Source organism: Schistocerca piceifrons, chromosome 2 (genome assembly GCF_021461385.2).
Source record: "Schistocerca piceifrons isolate TAMUIC-IGC-003096 chromosome 2, iqSchPice1.1, whole genome shotgun sequence".
Taxonomy (NCBI): Eukaryota; Metazoa; Arthropoda; class Insecta; order Orthoptera; family Acrididae; genus Schistocerca; species Schistocerca piceifrons.
In genome coordinates, this window is record NC_060139.1 from 327,959,428 (window position 1) to 327,984,967 (window position 25,540).

The following is a 25,540-nucleotide window of genomic DNA, read 5'->3' on the forward strand; positions in this document are numbered from 1 at the left end:
GTATTCCTTTTTGCCTGCTTCACTTGCTGCAATTTTGTAATTTCTCCTTTCATCAATTAAATTCAGTATCTCTTCTGTTACCCAAGGATTTCTACTAGCCCTCGTCTTTTTGCCTACTTGATTCTCTTCTGCCTTCACTATTTCATCTCTCAAAGCTACCCATTCTTCTTCTACTGTATTTCTTTCCCCAATTCCTGTCAATTGTTCCCTTATGCTCTCCCTGAAACTCTGTACAATCTCTGGTTCTTTCAGTTTATCCAGGTCCCATCTTCTTAAATTCCCACTTTTTTGCAGTTTCTTCAGTTTTAGTCTACAGTTCATAACCAATAGATTATGGTCAGAGTCCACATCTGCCCCTGGAAATGTCTTAGAATTTAAAATCTGGTTCCTAAATCTCTGTCTTACCATTATATAATCTATCTGAAACCTTTTCGTATCTCCAGGGTTCTTCCGCGTATACAACCTTCTTTCATGACTCTTGAACCAAGTGTTAGCTATGATTAAGCTATGCTCTATGCAAAATTCTACCAGACGGCTTCCTCTTTCATTTCTTAGCCCCAATCCATATTCACCTACTATGTTTCCTTCTCTCCCTTTTCCTACACTCGAATTCCAGTCACCCATGACTATTAAATTTTCATCTCCCTTCACTACCTGAATAATTTCTTTTATCTCATCATACATTTCATCAATTTCTTCATCATCTGCAGAGCTAGTTGGCATATAAACTTGTACTACTGTAGTAGGTGTGGGTTTCGTGTCTGTCTTGGCCACAATAATGCGTTCACTATGCTGTTTGCAGTAGCTTACCCGCATTCCTATTTTTTATTCATTACTAAACCTACTCCTCCATTACCCCTATTTGATTTTGTATTTATAACCCTGTATTCACCTGACTAAAGGCATATTCCTCCTGCCACCGAACTTCACTAATTCCCACTATATCTAACTTTAACCCATCCATTTCCCTTTTTAAATTTTCTAACCTACCTGCCCTATTAAGGGATCTGACATTCCACGCTCCGATCCGTAGAACGCCAGTTTTCTTTCTCCTGATAACGATGTCCTCTCGAGCAGTCCCCGCCCGGAGATGCGAATGGAGGACTATTTTACCTCCGGAATATTTTACCCAAGAGGACGCCATCATCATTTAATCATACAGTAAAGCTGCATGCCCTCGGGAAAAATTACGGCTGTAGTTTCCCCTTGCTTTCAGCCGTTCGCAGTACCAAAACAGCAAGGGCGTTTTGGTTAGTGTTACAGGGCCAGATCAGTCAATCATCCAGACTGCTACCCCTGCAACTACTGAAAAGGCTGCTGCCCCTCTTCAGGAACCACACGTTTGTCTGGCCACTCAACAGATACCCCTCCGTTGTGGTTGCACCTACGGTACGGCTATCTGTATCGTTGAGGCACGCAAGCCTCCCAACCAACGGCAAGGTCCATCGTTCATGAGGGGGAGCAGGCAGATACAATCTCAATAAGGGAATCGTAAGACAACGCTCGAACAAAATTCGTCTTGCTACTTTCAGTAAGCCTTAGAGTCAGAGCGAAAACCTTATGGTACTGCCAAATTCATAATGCCACTTTTGTTTTCTGTCGATATATATTTTGCTGTTGTGAATACATAATTTGATCTATGAAATGCCACAGTTTCATAATACTTGCGAATGGTACAGGAAATGAAGTAAATACAGATCTTTTCGAAGTCAAAAGTCGGTAATATCCTACTAATTCGTATTAAAATAGGCTCAATCGTCTTACAGACACTTAATGCTTTATTAAGATAGACTGCCGTCGTGATGTTTCTGTAGTAAGCTGAATTTAATTTGTATTAGTACAGTGAATATTTTAATTGCATTATCCATTAGTTTCCTAACCGCAACAGTAATCATCAAAGAGAAATTGATCAGTAGCAGAATTTTCTTTTACGATATCTAAAACAATCTGACAATGCTAAAGTTGTTTCCAAATTCTACGCCCGTAGGAACCAACTGGTTCTAACGATATCATTAAACCAGTGTAGTATTAAGAGTATTTCGTCTAGAAATGAATCGCCTTGACGGTTGATCGATCAAGAGCGGGAAAGGTAAAATTTTACGAATATATGACGAGAGGGACAAGTGCTTGAGAGAGGACTTCCCTATCAATACAAGTGCCTGAGAGACGACTTTCCTATCAATCTCCTGGGTAGTTTTGTTTCTCATATCAACAGAATGAGTTATCATGCAGTAGCACAGGTGATGTAGTTTTGTTGTTACATTTTCTTACACTGCGACCGAAAGGTGTCTCAGTTGTTGGCAACAAATTCGTTGCACACACCCCTTGGGGCAGGATTCGTAGCCCAAAACACACTTTTGGAACTATCAGATGTAACATATTAAGTTCACACTACTCTTTGCTCGAGTTTACGTCTTTTGGTGGGGCTCAGCCTTTCATTTCTTCTTAGGAAGTTAACGATAAAGGCATAATAACACGACACCAGTAACAGTACTGCATAGGAATGCTCAATGAGCGACCTGATGGCGTTCAATAACAGTCACTCCGTTGATTTTTGTTGTTTCGAATTAGAGCATGCAGTACTCCTACACCAGACTTCTGAACTTTGTTGCCTGTTGAATGCAAATGTCGCATGGTGGTAAAATGATAATCTTTTTCTGGCGTATTTTTCCCAAAAGCATTCGCTCCACACATAGTTCAAATCTTTGTAGCTGCCTCCTCTGCATTCACCCCTCCGTTATACCAAAAGTAAAGGTTGTGCTGCAGATGTTACACCTTTTTTCACTTGCGACTCAATTTTACAATGCTTAACTGTAGTTCAGGATTTTCAAGTATGCAAAATCCAACGCTTAGCTGCAAGATGATAGCTAGAACTGCAAATTCAAAAGTGACAGTTGATACAAACACTGACAGCGTGGCGCCGCGCTCACATGAGCGGCGCCGGATTTCAGGCGGCGGGTGACGTCTGGCCGGTGGCCGGTAGCCGCTGCAGCGCGAGGAAACGCTCGAGCGTAAGCTGTGATGATCGCGACGCAGCCACGAGCTGTCTTGCGGAATTGTTTCTGGAATACTTGTTATTGCTGGTGGGTAGAATGTTAAGCGAATTATCTTCGATGTTCAATCAGACTCATAACTTTAGACCGAAATGTGGTAAAAAAACAAAAAATAGTCGGACGCGAACAGGCGGCTATAAGTTTAGATTGCACGAATGTTACCGCTAGACCACGGGCTCACACAGTCCGAGAACATCTCGGAAGTAGACAACAATTCCCCATCTTACAGTGTTGCCAGATTGTGCAGATGGCCGGACTTAGAGTTGTCAGGAGCAGTCAGTTTTATTGGCCACCTTAAGTGAACGACTCGGACTTAGTCTCTGAGGCGGCCGGCCGGCGGTCAGTTTTTATGTCTAAGACTGTACATAATCTCTTAATGTCTAGCTTGTTCTCGCCGGGCGGGTTCTCCTACTTCTCGTTCGCCTCTTCTTGGACCAGGAGGTACTCGTAAGTTTGGTCGCCGTTTTTGTGTCGATTCTTCGCCGCTGAGTCATGACGCAGCGTTGCCCAGGGTGCACCATCAGGGAGATGATATACACTTCGAGCACCTTGTAATTATTGAAATAACATCACATACCCTCTCAACCCATGAAGTTTCAGTTCGTTTCGTCCATTGCTTCTGGGTGATTTAATTTTTTTGTCAGGCAGTGTAATATCAAGGCACATTTGTCACGTCGAGCTGTTAACTTAGTTCCACATCTACATGACTAAAAGCTGTACAACCTCACACGAAAGAAGGAAGATTGGAGTTTAACGTCCCGTCGGTGACAAAATCATCTTGGTCGAGTTTCCGATTAAAATATCACACCCACGTAGAAATATAATTCCATCTCTGGAAGAGTCTTGTGGAAGACTGGTCCGGTTGCAACGTACTTGTCGTAAGTATTCCAGCTGCACACGAACTCAGTGCAATTACAGTCAGGCGAAATTCTTTCAATAGTTTCGTAGCAGTGGTGCCCTTTCATTACATCGTGCTATCCAACAAATGAAATCTGAAAAATAAACGAATCGCAAAATGACACCTCATCAGTACAACATTCGCTTGCACATCTCTCCTCTACACTTCAGATATTTTCCGAAAGTTGTGCCAAATGATGTAGAGTGTGACAACTTTTGAACTATATGATCGCGCTGTTGCGTTCTCGCTTCCTGAGCACGGGGTCCCGGTTTTGGTCATGGATTGTCACCTGCCTCGTGATGACTGGTTGTTGTTGTGCGCCGGCAGGGTGGCCGAGCGGTTCTAGGTGCTACAGTCTGGAACCGCGCGACCGCTACGGTCGCAGGTTCGAATCCTGCCTCGGGCATGGATGTGTGTGATGTCCTTAGGTTAGTTAGGTTTAAGTAGTTCTAAGTTCTAGGGGACTGATGACCTCAGAAGTTAGGTCCCATAGTGCTCAGAGCCATTTTGTTGTTGTGTCGTCTCCATCATTATCATTTATCCCCATTATGGTTGGAGGAAGGCAATGGCAAACCAGCTCCACCAGGACCTTGCCTATTACGGCGGTCTGGGTCTCCCGCATGTTTCACTCTACGATCTGTCAAGGAGTATGGGACTTCATCACAATCATCATGAAAAAAACGTAAGTTAGTTACAAACTAAGGCCTACACACACTTTATTTAACATGTAAACGTCACTACAGATATTCGGATTTAGGTTACAACATGTTCCATATGCCTGCCATCATCGGTGATGATGTGGCCCAGACGAATAGCGAAATTCTGCCTGACCTGCTGAAGTGTCGGTACATCGATGCTGTCGATGACATCCTTAATGGCTGTTTTCAGCTGAGCAACGGTTTAGGAGTTGTTGCTGTACACATTGTCCTTAATATAGGCCCACAGAAAAAGAAGCCGCATGTGTTCAGATTCGGAGAACATGGCGGCCAGTCGAGAACCATACCAGTGACCTCTTGGTACCCCAGAGCCAGAGTGCGGTTCCCAAAATGCTCCTCCAGGACATCAATGTCTCTCCTGCTTCGATAGGGTCGAGCTCCGTCTTGCAAGAACCACATCTCGTCGAAATCAGAGGGATAATGGGGATGAAATGATGTTCAAAAACCTTCAAGTACCATTTGGTAGCCACCTTGCCGTCAAGGAATATCGCTCCGCTTATTCCGTGACTGGACATTGCACACTGACGTCGCCCGTTGAGCGTGAAGAGACTTGTCGATCGCGAAATACGGATTCTCAGTCTCCCTAATGGTCCAATTTTGGTTATTGACGAACTGATCCAAATGAGAGTGAGCTTCGTCACTAAACCAAACCATACAGCGCATACTAATTACAATCATGCCCCGCGGCCAACCGTGCAGTTTGAACGTCCTAACGCAAACCGTTCAGAAGTTCTGACGATTTTATTTCTCGTAGTTCAATAATTGTCGCCCTGTAAGTCCGCCAGTGGTGATTCTAGCTCACACCACCAATTGGAAACGACGTCAACCCTTGTAGTTTCGTTCCTTGTTCTACGTTCGCTACATACGGCATTGTATCGATTGTCAAGCTGGACACAGAGGAACTAATCGTAGAAACTTAAAAAGACATCAGTGACTCTCAACCATAATGTTTGTCTGTTACATCTCTTGTAGCCCTGGGAACAGGAAACAAACTGTGGTTACCATCTTTACGGAGGTGCCCGCGGACAGGTGAGGGTGATTTGCGACCTGATACTCTTGAAGGTTCTCTGCAATTACATGCACTCTGCGTGTGCTGCGGTCCTGACGCCAGAAAGCAGCAATCCATTGCTGCGTATTTTACTGCATGCCCTTTATCTCATCTCTTAGGCCGGTATTACATTATCAAATTTTCTTTGACGAAGAAATTTGATCAAATATTCATCATGTTTGCTTTGATGAAGATATTTGACGCGGAGCAAATAGGGGTACTCTCAACAAATTTTCTTTGACAAAGATTTTTGAAGTCATATTTCCTTCAGAATTGCAGACGAGGACTTATTATCGTGCTCTGTTATTGCGTGTACCACAATTTACATTTGGAACAGGAGCAGAAGAAAAGAAAAGTGAGATGTATGTGTGTGCAGCCGTGTGTTTCACGGCGAGATTCTAAAAGCATCGAACAAAATCTGTTATGGAACTCCAAGTCGAGTACGTATGAAAATTACTTGCCAATGGGCGAGATTACATTTCAGTATGTCCTCAAGAAAGCGGCTCCTGATATTACGAAGCGGAACACTCACCTCAGAAATGCTATATCCACAAAAGACAGACTTGTAACAGGAGAGAACTAGTCTAGTTTACAGAATAGCTCTCGAATACGTCAATGCTCATTGACGAGAATAATACCAGAAAAGTGTGAAGCTATTTATAAAACACTGAAGATAAAATACCGGAAGACAAATAATTGTTTAGCGCATACTGTAGCCATTAAGAAATATTTTCATTTCTACAAAAGTTGTGGATTTTCTCCTTTATATCCTCGGGGGTATATCTTGGCCGTACTTCACGGCTAATGCCCTCCGCAAGTTTTTACGCCCCTCGCTTCTTCTTTTTATTCAATTTTTGTGTTCGGGATGCCGCAAATTATATAGTGCTTCATCTGCCTAGTACATCTGTATCAATTTCGTTTTTGATATAAAGCACCATAAATTTCGAAACCATGTTGATAAACATTAGATGTCAGAAATCTGCACCTATGCTAGCGCTCCAAGCGGTTGTATTTCTCCAATCGGTAAACAGAAGACAAGCGCTTTCATTGTTCAAATGTAAGGCGAAGCGCTAGATTCGATCGAAGAGAATTTGACAAGGGCCTAACTTTGACGGAGTTTCTAATTACACTGTCAAATCTGATCTGACGAGGGAACTTTGTCAAAGAAAATTTAATAGCGTAATATCGGCCTTAAACACTCGCCGTCGACTGATACGTAATATTCCTTGTGAGATACTCCCAAGTGAAGCATCAGGTTCTAACATTCCGATAATGCGACATGCCACAAACTCAGAAAATTTTTGCTGATTAAGTATTCTACTACTCCTATTGTTCCTATTTCGTACAAAACGCTTCTTTTGCACTTTCACTCCTTGAACTGTTCTCTTGGTATCCTGCATCAACAAAAACATCTGGACTAGAGGAAAGCGTATTCCAACATTGTGTGGGCTAGTCTTGCCAGATCAGTACCAAAATTACAATATTTTTGCTATAACTTGGCTGATAACATGACTTCTTTACCAGTTTGTACAGTATCTATTCTTTACCATGTGATTCAGACTGTTTAGCTGCGTACACGTGTAATTATAGATGTAGAGTGGATATATGCTATAGTCGGAAAGGCAAGGCTTTAAGCACAGGGGTAGTGTGGTAGTGTGGTATACCGGCTCAAGCAAGGTATGTCCACAACAAAGACGCGGAAGTATGTACACGAGGATGCGGTGAACTGCATTCGGATGAGAGGTCGGCGTTCATGGAGTTGGTGAGACCCGATGGTAGCACCACAGTGAACAGTGAGTCGTCCAGGAAACGAAGCTGCGCATGCGACACTGAGGCAGAAAATTGCTGCTGGTGTTGTGGAAAAGTACTGGCAAGTTTTCCAGCGCCGGTCATCAAGGATTCGGTAAACATTTTTCGGCCCGCCATGTATCTGGTGGCTGAAGGCCGCGTCCCGCGCGGGCCCGCTGTCGACACGCCATTAGGCGAACGCGTAATGGAGCAGCGGCTCGGCCTGCGGATGCGGGTCGGCTTAGGCTGCGGAAAAAGTAATACCCTTCCCTTTATAGAGAAATAAATGCGCTTGCAGCAACTCATCGGCAAGAACGCTTGTTTACATTCCTCGAAACCGCAGAGTAATATGGGGTGAGCATCCAGTCGTCATTCATCTGTTTAACGAGATCGTTATTTTAACACTATATACACAACAAGACAAAAAAAATCGCACCACGAAGGAATTATCCTGTAAATTGCTCTCTATATCTGTTACTGTCTGAAATTTAGCCCAACCATACAGAACCTAATATGAACTGAATTGTAACTGATCCGAATGCAGCTTGATCTAGTATTAAATGCGCAACGGAAGGAAAACAGTTATCTGGCCCTAATTAAAATTTCCACTTACCTCGCGTCTTGACAACATTGTTGCAGATTTCTCGAAAGCACAGCCGCAAACAGCAAGCAGGCAGCGGCTAAGCTATAGTTCTATTTATAAATACATACGAGGATGAGTCAAATGAAAACCTTAAATATTTTTTTAAATATTATTTACTGTGCAGAAGTGATACAAAGCTGAATCACTTTTCAACATAATCTCCCCCACTCTCAATGCAAGTCCTCCAGCGCTTACAAAGACCATAATTTCCTTTAGAAAAAAATTCTTTTGGTAGTCCGCGCAACCACTCATGCACCGCGTGGCATACCTCTTCATCAGAACGGACCTTATTTCCTCCCATTGCGTCTTTGACTAGTGCAAACATATGGAAATCACTTGGGGCAAGGTCTGGTGAATATAGTGGATGAGGCTGACACTCAAAATGCAGGTCTCTGATTGTTGCAACTGTTGTACGGGCAGTGTGGGGCCTTGCATTGTCATGTTGCAAAAGGACACCTGCTGACAGCAGTCCACGTCGCTTTGATTTGATTCACAAGCTGCAGATGATTTTTTAGTAGATCTGTGTATGATGCACAGGTGACAGTGGTCCCTCTAGGCATGTAATGCTCCAAAATGACACCTTTTTCGTCCCAAAAGAGAGTCAGCATAACCTTCCCTGCTGATGGTTCTGTTCGAAACTTCTTTGGTTTTGGTGATGAGGAATGGCGCCATTCCTTGCTCGCTCTCTTCGTTTCCGCTTAGTGGAAGTGCGCCCAGATTTCGTTCAAGTGGTTCAAATGGCTCTGAGCACTATGGGACTCAACTGCTGTGGTCATCAGTCCCCAAGAACTTAGAACTACTTAAACCTAACTAACCTAAGGACATCATACACATCCATGCCCAAAGGAGGATTCGAACCTGCGACCGTAGCGGTGCCGCGGTTCTAGTCTGTAGCGCATAGAACCGCACGGCCACTCCGGCCGGCCCCAGGTTCTGTCCCCAGTAACGATTCTTGCAAGGAAGCCATCACCTTCTTGTTCAAAGCGCCGAAGAACTTCTTCACAAGCATCAACACGTCGTTCTCTCATTTCAGGAGTCAGCTGCCGTGACACCCATCTTGCAGACACTTTGTGAAACTGGAGCACATCATGCACAATGTTGTGTGCTGACCCATGACTAATCTGTACACATCCTGCAATGTCATTCAGTGTCACTCGGCGGTTTTCCATCACCATGGCTTCAACTGCTGCAATGTTCTCTGGAGTCACAACTCGTTGTGCCTGACCTGGATGAGAAGCATCTTCCACTGAAGTCACACCATTTGCGAACTTCCTACTCCATTCGTAGACTTGCTGCTGTGACAAACATGCATCACCGTACTGAACATTCATTCGTAGATGAATCTCAATAGGTTTCACACCTTCGCTACGCAAAAACCGAATAACAGAACGCTGTTCTTCCCTGGTGCAAGTCGCAAGAGAGGCGGCCATCTTTATACTGATACTGCAACGGTATGTGTGCATCTGCACTATGCTGCCACCTACAGGCCATTCTGCACGCTGTTTGTAGCACGCTTACCAACTTACAGGACAACGGCACGAAATTTCGATTTGTTTTTACAAATTTAAGGTTTTCATTTGACTCACTCTCGTACATGTATTCAAAGTGTTGCATGTGGCAATGCATAAAGACAAACAGCGGGTGTGGAGGGTAACTACTCATAAAAAACGATGTTCCAAGGCAACGATCTTAGAATTAAAAACATAGTCCAAAAAATGGAGTACAGTAACACTAAACGTGATCTTTGCACATAACACTGGTCTGAATGATACTGCCCTTAAGAAAGTGCACAATGATTTAAGAAAGGTACAAAATTAACAGAGATTTTCTATTAAAATCGAAGAGCTCAATTAATTAATATACAGGCACGTGATTCAGGGAAGTGGGGTGGCCTTTCTCTTAGCTCTGAGCAAGCTAACTAGCTGACTAAATGGCTCTGAGCACTATGGGACTCAACTGCTGAGGTCATTAGTCCCCTAGAACTTAGAACTAGTTAAACCTAACTAACCTAAGGACATCACAAACATCCATGCCCGAGGCAGGATTCGAACCTGCGACCGTAGCGGTCTTGCGGTTCCAGACTGCAGCGCCTTTAACCGAACTAGCTGACAATAATCATTTCTAACTGCGCAGTGCTCCAGTCTTACCTCGGACTTCTTCTCTTCAATGACAATCACATTATTCAAGATTTATATTCCTTTCACCTTTCATTTCCTCCACTATATTAATCGTTGCTATCCTCTCTTCATCTAACAGATACAATCACAGGTCCACTCAGCACTACCAAATACGTCCATCATCTACTACACTTCAATTAAGAAAGTATCACACACCACAAAGGCAAAGATTGTGCCACGAGGAGACCAAAGATTGTTTAATAGTAACGTAACTTGCTTTCTTCTGATATGCACATCGATGACGCACAAAACCAAATTACATGACCACCTTACAATCCGAATGGGGTAGAAATAAGTAGATGTGACGAACAGAGCATAAAATATCGTCAACGAGCCGCTGCTTTGTAAAGGTGCCGTTCTGAAGTGAACTGGACCCAAAACCATCACTCCTGAATGTCGGGCCGTTTGGCGGGCGACAGTGGGGTTGTTTAGGGGGAAGAGACCGAACAGCGAGGTCATCAGTCTCATCGGATTAGGGAAGGAAGTCGGCCGTGCCCTTTCAAAGGAACCATCCCGGCATTTGCCTGGAGCGATTTAAGGAAATCACGGAAAACCTAAATCAAGATGGCCAGACGCGGGATTGAACCATCGTCCACCCGAATGCGAGTCCAGTGTGCTAACCACTGCGCCACCTCGCTCGGTGCGGGCAACAGTCAGGTTGGTATCCTACTGCAGTCGGCGCCGTCCCCACACCTGTCTTCGCTGGTTATTAGGCCACAGTTCGAAGCGAGATTCGTTACCAAAGACTATTCTACTCCAGCCGATGAGATTCCAGGCCCCCATCAGGTGCGAGGCGATATCTGGAAATTCTCCAGACAGCAATGGGATACCAACGTGACTGTTGCGCGCCATACGGCCCGTTATGGTATGAGGAGCCATTTCATTCCATAGTAGGATCCCTTTGTTGCCATCCGCGGCACCTTTATAGCGCAGCGGTACCTTGACAATATTCTACGCTCCGTTTTGTTTCCCTTCATTGCAAGCCATCCTGATCTTACTTTTCAGAAAGATAATGAGTGAGGTTCTACAGCTTACCTTCGCGCTTGCCAAACCCTAGCTTGTGACAAGTAAATAAAAACACCTACAGCCGTCCTTATGATTTTATTTTATTTTGTCGCTACCAGTTTCAACTCTTCAGTGTGTCATCTTCAGCCTGTTTTTGATGCGATACAGCTTGATATGATCCCCGTGCATAACACATCTGTTGCCAGCATTACTGTATACGCAGATAATGTGTCAGCACTCCAACCATCAACTAATGGTCACGATAGCAAACGGCAGTCGTCCCAGAGACCTCCTGCTAAAAGGATGGACATACAAAACCCTAGCTTGGTCAGCAAGGTCGCCAGAACTCTCCCCAGTCGACAACATTGGGAACATTGTGGGCAGGGCACTCCAGCCAACTTGGGGTTTTGACGATCTACCGCGCCAGTTGGACAGAATTTGTCACGGTGTCCCTCAGGAGGACATCCAACAATTCTATCGGTCACTCGCGTAAGAGCAAAAGAGGACCATCGCGTTACTGACTTGCTGAATGTGTGAATCTCTTTTTCTTGAAAAAATCATCCAATTTTCTCTAATGACAATCAACTAAGGATGGGCCCACCTTTCTGCAAGAACAAAAATTATTGTTTTAATTTATCACCCGAAAATGTTTCACCACAGTTTTGGCATGCTCAGTGTTTTTTAAATTATTTTCCTGAAATACATACATACAGGGCTCTTTAGGTTAAGGAATATGATACATCAGATTTTGTTGTCATTTAAGTTGTATGCGTGCTTTACCTTTTGTTTTACATTGTTTGTGTCCTATGCCTGCCAACCAAAATCACTCACGTGTATAAATTAGGACACCATTCTCGAATTGTAATCATTTATTTGTCTGCACATGTACGTCAATTCCACCGATTTCTGTCCCATTCGGGTTGTCCCTTCGTCATGCGTCTTTTTTCTTTAATAAAAAAAAAGTAAGAAGAAGATTGTATTTACCTTTACTCTCTTGTACTTTGTTGCAAAACATTAAAACATTCATACAATTCAGAAGAATACTGAGGTACGGTTACTTTGTGATATACAGCAGCAGCAGCACTCCGTCTACAGGCCATGCGGCCGATCGGGCCATCCGACCGCCGTGTCATCCTCAGCTGACGATGCGGATAGGAGGGGCGTGTGGTCAGCACACCGCACTCCCGGTCGTTATGATGGTTTTCTGTGACCGGAGCCGCTACTATTCGGTCGAGTAGCTCCTCAATTGGCATCACGAGGCTGAGTGCAATCCGAAAAATGGCAACAGCGCATGGCGGCCCCGGATGGTGACCCATCCAAGTACCGGCCACGCCCAACAGCGCTTATCTTCGGTGATTCGACGGGAACCGGTGGATCCATTGCGGCAAGGCCGTTGCCGTGGTGATATACAGGTCGATTGTAATTTAGCTTTCGCTACTTGAACCAGTGCAGACGGGAACCTATTTACCGTATGAGTACCTATCTTTATAGGAACGATTTTTAGGCTGTGCGCTACAGAGTTTTCGTCATTACGGCTTGCTGTTAGACGCCGGCACTGGTACGGCGACGTAGGGATACACACAGCATCGGTGTGCAATACAATTGCAGACAGTCAGCATGGGTCTGGACAAGGTGAGCAGGGCTACTTGATCAAAACAACAGCAATAGCGCTGCTCGTCCTCGCGAATATTGGCGCATTAAAGAGTATGGAGGGGTCCTCTTTCCACACCGGGGTTGATCAGCGAGATCCGAATGTTCGAAATAACTAGCGATATGGGAGTTGCTCTTGGGAGAAGCCGATGACCAGCTGTGCCACGAATTGTTGAAGACGTTACTGTTGCCGCCGCTGAGGATGCTCGACGCAATACGCGATCTTCACCTGTGTCACAACTGAACATTCCATGCTCCATCGTTCGAAAACTTCTACAAACAAGTGTGAAATGATATCCGTACAAACTTCCTGGCTGTTGTGGATGCAGAAGGTCGTAACATTGAGCAACTTTTGTAACCTGGGACGTAAAAACGGTACGGAGTTAACAGAAGTTACGCTCTCGGGTGGAAATTAAAACGTGTTTCCTTACGGTTTGTTTATTATTTCTCTTTTGCACGTCCCTACAAATGCTTCCAGAAAATGTTATTGTCCTACGATCACTCGTTCTTCATGGGAGTCCTCTCAAGTAGCGAAAGTTTAATTACAACCACCCTGTATTTCATATTTCAACAAAATCCAAACAAATAGCTCTTGATAAACAAGAAATTGATTCAGTCTCAGATAATATACTGAATAACATCCAATCCGTGCTACAGCAACCTCTTGACTTCACAAGGGTAGTGGGAAATTCGTGAACGACTGAAGACTTAGAAAGGGGAGTGCGCGTCACCAAAATTACTCTCAGGAGTCCTGCGTGAAGTTTACATATCGATAAATGGGGGATAACAAGAATCGAGAGGTGTAATGGAACATATACTCGTATGAAGCATTTTAGTTTTGATAATGACATTGTGCTATTTGTCCTCTGTGCAACTGCCTTGAACAATAGTTGGAAAAAGATTAGTGTAGCAAGCATGAAAGTAGATCCGAAAGTCAAATACATTAAATTAAAATAATGGACAAACATTAGTTCGAAAAGGAAAAGAAGTTTACTACAACGACAGTATGGGAAAATAAAAATAAAAAACGGCCAAGTGCATGTAGTACTCGCGCTCTGGCGGTTCCGTACAAACTTAATTGTGTATAGAGACAGTTCGCCTGTAGGTTTTGATGAGTGAGTTTGCGAATATCGAAATATGTTACATAAATGGCCTTATCTTTTGATTGTATTGAATTACAAGCTTAAATTTTACTCCGTCAAGAGACCGTAGACCTTAGCGTTTGACATAAATTTCAACTTTATACTTCCTGAAAAAAAAGGGCTCTTAATAGACGGACAGACAGAGGCACAACAAAGCCATCTCATAAGGGTTCCGTTCTTACCGTCTGAGGTAAGGAACACAAAAAATACAAGAAATGTGGACTGGGATGCGTTTGGTAAGCTGTTTCGAAATTTAAAAACTGCTGTGTCAATCGAAAGGTAAACTTACAATCAGAGCTTATTTAAAAAAAAAATGGCTCTAAGCACTATGGGACTTAACATCTGAGGTCATCAGTCCCCGAGACTTAGAACTACTTAAACGTAACTAACCTAAGGACATCACACACATCCATGTCCGAGGCAGCATTCGAACCTGCGTAGCAGCATTTTTTTATAATTAAATTACCCAAATTAGTGGAAATCTGAGGGAGAATGGTCAGGGCCGTAGGATCGATGGGTTAACATTGTCCAACTCTGTTTAATGATGTGTTCTGAAGTCTTCAAAAGTGCGTGAGGTCGATTTTTATCATGTTGAATCAATCACCTGGGTTATAACGGCGGCGAAGTCGCTGAAAGCGCTTCTTGAGTTTGGTTAATGTGTTCACGTATGCTCCAGAATTAATGGTGTTGCCTCTTGGCATCACATCAGCCCTCAAAGTCCCAGAACACAGGAATTATGACCTTTCCAGCAGAAGCAGTTGGTTTGAATTTTTTCTTCCGTCAAGAGTGAGAATGACGCCAGTCCATCGACTGTCGTTTTGTTTGGGGCTCAAAACGGTGAATCCAAGTTTGATCACCTGTCATAATCCGGGACAAGAAGGCTTCCATCTTAGCTTCACAAACGTTGCACCAACTCAGGAGATACGTTTTTCTAGGAGATTTGTGTTCCGTCGTAAGACAACACGGAACTCGTAGTGCACACATTTTGGAGTAATCAAGGACATGGATGATTGAATCCACACATCCTCTGCTGATTCACAGCTTCAGCGCCAACTGGCAAATCGTTACGCGTCGATCGTCGCGAATGAGCAAATCACCAGCCGCGTCCTGTCAAGTGTGACAGCCGTGGGCGGTCTCCCCGCTAGCTGCACATCACAGAGCTCCGTCGAACCGCCTTCTGATGCGCCCATATTCCGTAGCCAGCAACTATCCGTACGTACGTCGACTACGGATGCTCCATAAACTGCACATCAACGTTCGTGAATGTTCCCAACAGTTTCCTTCTCAGCAGTGACAGATTCAATGACGGAAAGCTGCTTGTAATGTACGTCAATTACATACACTATTTTGAAACATTCCTGCAGCTGCGCTATCCGTTGGAGAAAATGGAGAATTTGTGCACGCACTCCGGAAACGACAAATAATGCATACCTACAGCTCCGCATTCGTACCATTGTTATTGGCTGAGGGAAAGAAGTGGTATATTACTCTCTGTACGATCCTCGTACATGCTACTTTTGCTATGCGAAGAAGCTATCCTCCACTTTTAAGTATATAGCACAAAAAAAAATTGCACCTCCTGATTAAAATGTTTCTTTCAGGTGTGGTGCAACTTGATTTTTGCTACAGTAAAATTGACTCTCGTGAATTAAAATTTAGAAAGCGGCAGCGAGGTTATTATATCCTCGGTAAGCCAATCAGCATATCCCTGTAAATAATTAAACAATTGTGCTTTTATTATCCCCGTTACTCTTTGATATTATTAGCACGCATTTCAATATCTCATTACCAGACTATATTGCTTATCACATTGTTTTTCTAGAAATAACTATTTCCAGTGATTTAGTACGGTCTTCGACGTCTTTTCATCAAGAGTCAATCCGTTTAGTTCTCCGTATCCGATATAACCGCTTCCTCAATTAAGCTTATTTCAATTTCAAAAAAAATTGCTCTGAGCACTATGGGACGTAACATCTGAGGTCATCAGTCCCCTAGAACTTAGAACTACTAAAACCTAACTGACCTAAGGACATCACACACATCCATGCCCGAGGCAGGATTCGAACCTGCAACCGTACCGGTCGCGCGGTTCCAGACTGAAGCGCCTAGAACCGTTCGGCCACTATTTCAATTTCAGATACACTTCTTTTCTTCTATAATTTTTAAATATATCGCTTCCTTAAGTTGACCCAGAATAACTGATCTACGACACATCTTTTCAGGTGGAAACTATTTCATGTCAAAGGTAGTGTACACAGTATCCATATAAATTAAATTTTTATGACACGAGAAAATCAGAGTCGTTAAACGACTTAAATAATAACATTAAAGATTACCAATATTAGAGAAACAAATTTTTATGACACAAGAAAATCAGAGTCGCTAAACGACTTATATAATAACATTAAAGATTGCCAATATTAGAGAAACAAATCTTTAAAACATTATCATTAATTTGTTTTTTTATGGTTTTAAGTTATTTCAGCCCAGAAATTGATTAGCTTAGAGGGCACTGTGTCTGACCAGAAGTAAATCTTTGTGTATATTTTGTCGGACACAACGCACAGAAATGTAAGTGCTGAATAATCTGTGACTCATTGTAGTCACAAAAAGTGGTTTGGTACCCAAGAAAATTCCATCGTATCAAGGATATTTTTGGCCTTCCTAGTCTGCTCCTTGATCTGTTCAGAAATTTCCAAATCTTCCACTCCAGATTGCCATCATTATTTTCTGCAAGTTGTTGAGACTAACTCGCTATAGCTAGTCCACATGCATTATGTGTGTGTTTTGAAGGAATTGGACTGCATGAAACGTTTTGTGGATTTCAGTCTTTTTGTGCTTTGCTGATACCCGTTCAGGCCGAATACCATTCTGTATTCACGGCAACTTCACGTCTTGTACAGACTATGTGATTCCAGCTACGATATAGACTCTGTCAGTAGTTGTCAGCTTAAGACTCCCTCTAGTTAATCTGCTTGTTTCATTCACGGTTACATCCACCTGTTTTCATACGCGTTGACATTCGGTACACAAGGAGCAGCCGTGTGTAAGTCTGACGTACTTAGCGGTGCCTGCATTTTTACATAAAACGGTGTTCCTGGCAGCTACTTTCTGTTCTGTTCACATAGTGTTGCTTATGTACAAATACGAGGTCCAAGGTGAGCGCAAAGTATGTCGGTTTGAAGCAGTGTTCATGTTCAGAGCCTTCCAGTGTGATTCACAACTAATTATGGTCTAGGGGTACAGTCATTGCTTAGTAATCGAAACATCCTCAGGCCCGGGTTGGAACGCAACCACCGCTTAAATTTTGAATAAAAATCGCCAGCAGTAACGGCCGAAGACTTCCGCCATAAGATCTCACACTCATTCTGCCAACGGCCAACGGCGAACAGAAGTTCAGGGCACTCTCTTGCGCCTTGGGTGGGAAAAATACCCCTAAGTCCTAATGAATCTGCAGTGATCAACGGTATGAGGCTGCAGAAGGCAATGGAAACCCCTGCATTAAAGACAGATAATGTGTATCTATAGGACATGTGGCCTGTAACTGAAAAAGTGTCATGATGATCTCTCCACTGGCAAACGTTTCTGGTCTAGTCCCCCATTCGGATCTCCGAGAGGGGATTGCCAAGGGGAAGTGATCATGAGAAAAAGACTGAATAATCAAAGAAGGGATAATCTTCTACAAGTCGAGGAGTGGAATGTCTGAAGTTTGAACGTGACAAGGAAGGTAGAAAATCTGAAAAGGGAAATGCTAAGGCTCAGAGTAGGTATAGCAGGGGTCAGTGAAGTGAAATTAGAAGAAAACAAGGACGTATGATCAGAGGAGTACAGGGTAATATCAACAGCAGTATAAAATGGTATAACTAGAGTAGGATTAATTCAGATTAGGAAGGTAGGGCAGAGGGCGAATTAATGTGAACAGTTCAGTTATTGGCTGGTTTTCATCAGAATCGCCTGAAAACCAACGCCGACAAGAGTAGTTCAATTATACATAGTGAGGTCGCTAACCGAAGATAGAGGGAAGGTATCTGAAGATATTAAAAGGGCAATTCAATTCGTAAGGGAGATGAAAATCTAATGGTCATGAGGCATCGGAGTGTGATTGTAGAGGAAGGAGTAGAAGAAAGGGTTACGGGATAACGTGGTCTTGGTACTAGGAATGAGAGCGGAGAAAGACTAAATTCTGCAATAAATTTCAGCTAGTAATAGCGAATACTCTGTTCAAGAACCACAAAAGAATGAAGTATACTTGGAAAAGGTCGGAAGGTACGGGAAGACTTCAGTTAGATTACGTCATGGTCAGGCAGAGACTCCGAAATCAGATACTAGATTGTAAGGTGTAGTCAGGAGCATATATAGGCTCAAATCACAATTTATTAGTCATGAAGAGTAGGCTGAAGTTAAAAAATTAGTCAAGAAGGAACTATGCGCAAAGAAGTGGGATACGGAAGTACCAAGGAATGAAGATGTACCCTTGAAGTTCTCTAAGGCTATAGAACTGCGATAAGGAATAGCACAAAACGCAGTTCATCTAAAGAGGAATGGAAATCTCAGAAAAGTGTATTCACAGAAGTCTGAAGGACTAACTCAGCATACGGAAAAGTGGAAGCAATCTGACGAAATTAAAAGCAAACTTGGTAACATTAAGAGTGCAATAGGAATTCCGCTGTTCAATGCCGAGGAGAGAGCGGATAGGTGGAAAGAGTATATTGAATGCCTCTTGGGGGGGGGATCAAGTATTAGAATCTGAATTTAAAAGACCTTTGTAGAAAGTAAAGTCAAATAATGCAGAAGGGATACATAGCATTCTATCAAAATTTCTAAAATCATTAAGGAAATTGGCAACAAAACGACTGTTCACGTTAGTGCATAGAACGTATTAGTCTGTTGATGCACCATCTGACTGTCGGACTAGCATCATCCACACAATTCCAACGATCGCAAGAGCCCATAAATGCAAAAATTATCGCACAATCAGCTTAACAGCTCATGCGTCCAAGTTACTGACAAGAATAATATACAGAAGAATGGAAAAGAAAACTGAGGAAGTGTTAGAGGATGATCAGTTTGGCTTTAAGAAGGACAAAGGCACCAGAAAGACAGTTCCGACGTTGCGCTTGATAATGGAAAAGAGACTAAAGAAAAATCAAGACACGATCGTGGGATTTATCGACCTGGAAAAAAACTTTCGATAATGTCAAACGGCGCCGGCCGCTGTGGACGACCGGCTCTAGACGCTTCAGCCCGGAACCGCGCTGCTGCTACGGTCGCAGGTTCGAATCCTGCCTCGGGCATGGATATGTGTGATGTCCTTAGTTAGGTTTAAGTAGTTCTAAGTTGTGGTGTGCGTACTGTAAGACCTTGGGTACACACACCATCAGATTATTTGACTTGTCGCTCTAACGAAGTAGGCGAGTGTCAGCAATATGTCTCATGGTCTTATCGTGGCGTGTTTATCTTCTGCCGTTAGGTCGGACAATAGAAATGCCACTTGCACGCTTAGAGTAGAAGATTGACGGTGACCAACTTTAAACAGAACTTGATTACTTTTCACACACATTTATTAAAATAATAAAAATCATAGATATTACGTAACTTGATTCTGGATGCCGTTTACAATTGACAATCTGAAGTTCCTTTGGTCTTGGTACGTTAATCTTATTCTCACATATCTCTGATACGTCTATACATTTCTCTTCATGGCTATGTACAGGGATATGATAATCTTATTAGGCGCAGACTGAAACTTGAATGCAGACTAATGCAGACTGACTCATCGGAGGTCTGTACACTCGTTATAATACCTCGAGCGTTCAGGTATCACTGCGCGAGTGTGATCCGCGAGGAGAAAAGGTTCTACGTTAGCAGCAATCTCATTGGCTGCGTTACATATTAATACGCCGATCAGCGGAAGCAGAATTTGGTCCGTCTCTCAGACAGCGCCATCTCGTAGTGCGGAGACGGACGAGCGCTGCGCCTGCGCTGTTGTGCTTAGCGGGGCGCGCTCTTGTGGGAAAGTTGTGTATGCGCTGACTATGCGGAACTATGTACACAACATAAGTCTAGGGGACTGATGACCTCAGATGTTAAGTCCCATAGTGCTTAGAGCAATTTGAACCATTTGAATGTCAAATGGCATAAGATGTTCAAAATCCTGAGAAAACTTGATATAAGCGGAGGGAACAATAAGAGTGAAAGTCCAAGAACGCTCAGATAAAAAAGGGTGTGAGACAGGGATGTAGCCTTTCGCTTCTACCGTTCAATCTGTACATCGGAGAAGCTATTACGGAAATAAACGAAAGGTTGAAGAGTGGAATTAAATTTCCAGGAGAAAGAATATCAGTGATGAAATTCGCTGATGTCATTGCTACCCTTAGTGAAAGTGGAGAAGAATTACAGGATCTGCTGAATGGAATGAACAGTGTATTGAGTATAAAATGCGGACTGAGAGTAAATCGAAGAAAGACGGAAAATAATACGAAGCAGCAGAAATGAGAACAGCGACAAACTTAATATCAGGATTGCTGATCACGAAGTATATGGCGTTAAGGAATTCTGCTACATAGGCAGCAAAGTAACCCATACAGACAGAGCAAGAAGGACATCAAAATCAGACTAGCAGTGGCTCAAAAATGGTTCAAATGGCTCTGAGCACTATTGGACTTAACATCTGAGGTCATCAGTCCCCTGGAACTTAGAACTACTTAAACCTAACTAACCTAAGGACATCACACACATCCATGCCCAAGGCAGGATTTGAACCTGCGACCGTAGCGGACGCGCGGTTCCAGACTGAAGCGCTTAGAACCGATCGGTCACAGCGGCCGGCAGCAGTGGCAAAAAAAGCATTTCTGATCAAAAGAAGTCTGCTAGTATCAAACACAGAACTTAATTTGAGGAAGAAATTTCTGAGAATGTGCGTTTGGATCACAATATTATACGGTAGTGCAACATGGGGGTTGGGTTAGGTTGTTTGGGGGAGGAGACCAAACAGCGAGGTCATCGGTCTCATCGGATTAGGGAAGGATGGGAAAGGAAGTCGGCCGTGCCCTTTCAAAGGAACCATCCCGGCATTTGCCTGGAGCGATTTAGGGATATCACGGAAAACCTAAATCAGGAAGGCCGCATGCGGGGTTGAACCATCGTCCTCCCGAATGCGAGTCTAGTGTGCTAACCACTGCGCCACCTCGCTCGGTCAGTGCAACATGGACTGTGGGAACTTCATAAGAGAACTGAAGCATTTGAGATGTGGTGCTACAGACGAATGTTGAAAATTAGGTGGACTGTTAAGGTAAGGAATGATGAGGTTCTCCGCAGAACCAGTGAGGAAAAGAGTAAAAGGAAAACACTGACAAGAAGAAGGGACAGGAGGGTTCGTTTCAAGTGCTACTCCGGAATGAAGAGGTTGGCACAGGAGAGGTGTTCGTGGTGGGCTGCATCAAAATAGCCTGACGACTCAAAAAACGGCTACTTTGTTCGACGCATCTGTGGTACTGGTCATTATGCGGACATCCGGAGACCAGAGACTCAGGCTGTCTCCAAGTGTTCAGCAAGTGCTACAAGTTCAAAGAGGTGTATCGAGATGACTGCATACTGTTTCGTCAGAAGCTTTTGATACATTTTTATACAAAAATCGCCAGAAATTATCCCGTTGTGTGTGAATGATAGAGGATTACATAGAAAACTGGCTTTGTGGTTAGCAGGGTATCAACCGCTTTTGAAGAGTATAAAGCTATTATTAGGACATAGAAAGGGTTGAAGATAAGGGACGAATTTAAAGTAACAGAAATATTTCCAGAATGAGATTTTCACTCTGTAGCGGAGTGTGAACTGATATGAAACTTCCTGGCAGATTAAAGCTGTGTGCCGGACCGAGACTCGAACTCGGGACCTTTGTCTTTCGCGGGCAAGTGCACACTCGGTCCGGCACACAGTTTTAATCTGCGAGGAAGTTTCATGACAGGAATATTGTTAGATTTGTACTTGAAACCAGGAAAATCAAATTAAGAACACTGGGAAATTGTAGTGTCAGCCTCCTTAGATCAGTGGTCAGAGTAGCTGGCCGTTGGTCACATGCGGAGGGGCTGGATGCGTTTCCTAGTACTGTCACGGATTTTTCTTCAGTCGGTGGGAGGGTGGCGTTGCGAGGGGGGGGGGGGGGGGGGGATCTGGAACAGGGCTCAGTCAGCCTCGTGAGGCCGACTGAAAAGCTATTTGAGTGAGAAGTAGCGGCTCCAAGGTCAAGAAGCCGAAATCCTTTGGGAGAGTGGTGTGGTGTGCTGATCCCCCGCCTATCTATACCATTTCCAACGAAACCATTGGCCGAGGATGACAGGAGGTCGGTCGATTCCGATTGGCCCATCAGGTCCAGAGTACGGAGCTTTGATTTACTAATCATATTAGAAAAACACTTTACTGACATAAAACTTGCTGCAGTGACTCATAATAATCGCCATTTTCACACGTTTTGTTTCTCAGATTTTTAAAACAACTGCTGCATCTCCGATCTTCGTTTTGACATGAAAAAGACAGTTGCCCTCATCCTGAAATTTGTTCTGAGCATTGCAGTGGATTATAGGTGTGTTCTTGTCTTCTTCCTACATAAGAGGCGACTTATCCAGTTTAATGTGCGCATCGTAGGACGGTGCACCTTTGAATTTGTAGCACTTTCCTGTAGCGATCCCCTCGAAGGAGTCTAAAGAGTCTAGAAGGCGCGTCTCTAGATAGTAAGTCGGGGAATACCTCCTAGATAAGGTTTGGAGCAGCGAAATGAAATTCGTCCTGCGGGCTAACAGGCAATGCAGCACCTGATGCGGAGAGAGTGGCTGCAACAAAAGGCGTGTGTACCCCGTGTCAGCGGCTGCCTCCCGAGCTGCATAAGTGACGGAATAACACCGCAGATTAAATTTCAAGGATTAAACTGTCTGAATTTGGTATGTACGAGAGTTGTCTAGACAGTAACGCACCGCATTTTTTTTTCTCAATGCTACGAATGCGAAACGTTACGTATGTATTATTTCAAGTCTCCTGAGTGAGCGCGCCAAGTTCCCGTCACTTCCGACAGATAGCGTAGCTCCAGGACAGTTTCAAAATGGTGTCTAAGTGAAGTACATTACAAACTACGTCCCGTCATTGAATTTTTTACTGCAAAGAAAGAGACCGTGGGAAATGTTCACAAACGCTTGTGCAAAGTCTATGAAGCATCTGCTGTCGACAGAAGTACAGTTAGTCGCTGGGCACGGAGGGTGACGTCGTCAGAAGGCGGTTCGGCATAGCTCCACGATTTGCAGCCGTCGTGGAGACTATCCACGGCTGTCACACCTGACGTAGCACCCTCGGACTTCCACATGTTTGGGCTATCAAAGGATGCCATTCGTGGAAGACTTTTGAGGACGATGAAGATGTGATTCACGAAGTGAAGCACTGGCTCCACCACAAGGACAAGGATTGATACCGACAGAGCATACACGCCCTGGTTTCACGCTGGAGAAAGGTCATAGAACAGGATGGAGATTACGTGGAAAAACAGGGATTGTAGATAAAACACCATTCTTTCATGTGTGCAATTCTCATTATGTTCAATAAAGAATTTTTGAAGAAAAAAATGTGGTGCATTACTTTCTGGGCAATTCTCGTACATTATGCTTCCATTCATGTTGAATCAATACCCAGAAGTAAAATAGTCCCTTGTTTGGACATCTGGCGCCAAGGATTGATGACAACTACTTGAAAGGGGGAACAGTCTCAATACCACAAGGTGGTATTGAGACCTGGAATGCAATAAAACTGATAAAGGCAGAAAAACTAGGAAACTTCAAAAGATATTGCACAAGGGAAAGTATGATCATATTAAAAATTGCAGAGAAACGATAGAATGAACGTAGTTAATTGCAGCCAACTTAATGCAGGGTGTCCATAAATTATCTTTATAACTTAATACCTTAATAGCTCTAAAACTATTATAGATATTAACAAATGGTTTTCAACACGTGATAACTAATAAAGTTTTTTATCTTCCAAGTGACGCAACTGTGACGTAAAACTGAACTTGAAAACCTGATAAAATTGTGGATGCCACGGGAGAAATCTCAGTTTGTGGACCGGTTCATACAGAAGGCGTCCGATACCCAAGTGGAACGAAACATTCGAACATGTTATGGAAGGCGACCGCCGACCCGGCCAACTATTCGGACTGGCATATGTCATTTATGGACGCAGGTATGGTTCTCTAAAAACGGGGGCGGGTCACCCATCTGTTTCAGACGTTGACGTGGTCAAGGTACAGTAGGGGTCTACAAGGAGTCCGAGAAAATCGGTGCGTCCGGCGACCAGAGAGTTGCAAATGAGACGATCAACAATGCACAATATCTTGCATAAGTTTCATCGCTATATCTTTACAAAGCGCAGCTGGTTCAGGTGTTAAAGCCCACAGACAAACCTCAGCGCGGGCAGTTTGCAATGGACTTGCTAGGCAAGCTGACGCAAACAATGACTTTCTGGGAAAAATTTGACTCTCTGTGAGGCAACGTTTCATTTATCCGTAAACAGGATCGTCATAACGTTCGTATATGTGGTTCATAGCATCCTCATATTACACGTGAAATGAAAAGAGACAGTCCCTAGGTCAATGTTTGGTGAGGAATGATGCACATTGCATCACTGGTCCATTCTTTTTCATCGAGGCTGCCGTCAACGGTAGTGTTTACCTGAACATGGTATTATGCGGACAGTATATCGTGGAAGTCGGCCGCGACCGTAAACAAAAGAAAACTTGAACTGCCCTAGGGGAGAGGAACGGTGCGGGGAAATAAGCCCCGCCTCCCTCTCTAAGGGCTACCAACCTACGTCCGCGTTCTGTGCTTCCACGAAAGTAGAACTGACGTAACGATCATAGGCATCGCTGATTCCTTTTGTTGTGGTGAGAGTCGCATTCGAATCCCTTTATGCACCAGGATTAGTCTCTTTACTCACTTCAAAATAAGAAAAAAAAGCAATCTACAACACAAGAAAAATTGGAATAACAAAGCATTTGGTATTGGCTACAGTGCAATTGTTTGCTGTGGTTAGCAGCAGTAGTTCAAGTCCTTCCTCTAGAGTTACCTTACGCAACTATAGTTCAGAACACTCCCCACCTAAAAGTGCCACAACATAGTCTCCGTATAATACAACAGTTTTTTGTGCCACAATTGGAACACCTGATGTCATATTCCAGGGGAATTTGGCACCCCCCCCCCCCCCTACTGGTCCGTAAATATCCGTCAATTTCTAGGTGAAATTTTGAGAATATGTGGATTGTACGAGATGGTCCAAGTCGATGACCGCCACTATCCACTGACCTCTCACCACTAGACTTCTTTCTTGCTTTTGTAAAGGATCCGGTGTACCGAAACAAGATCAGAGACCTACGGGAGTTGAAGGCA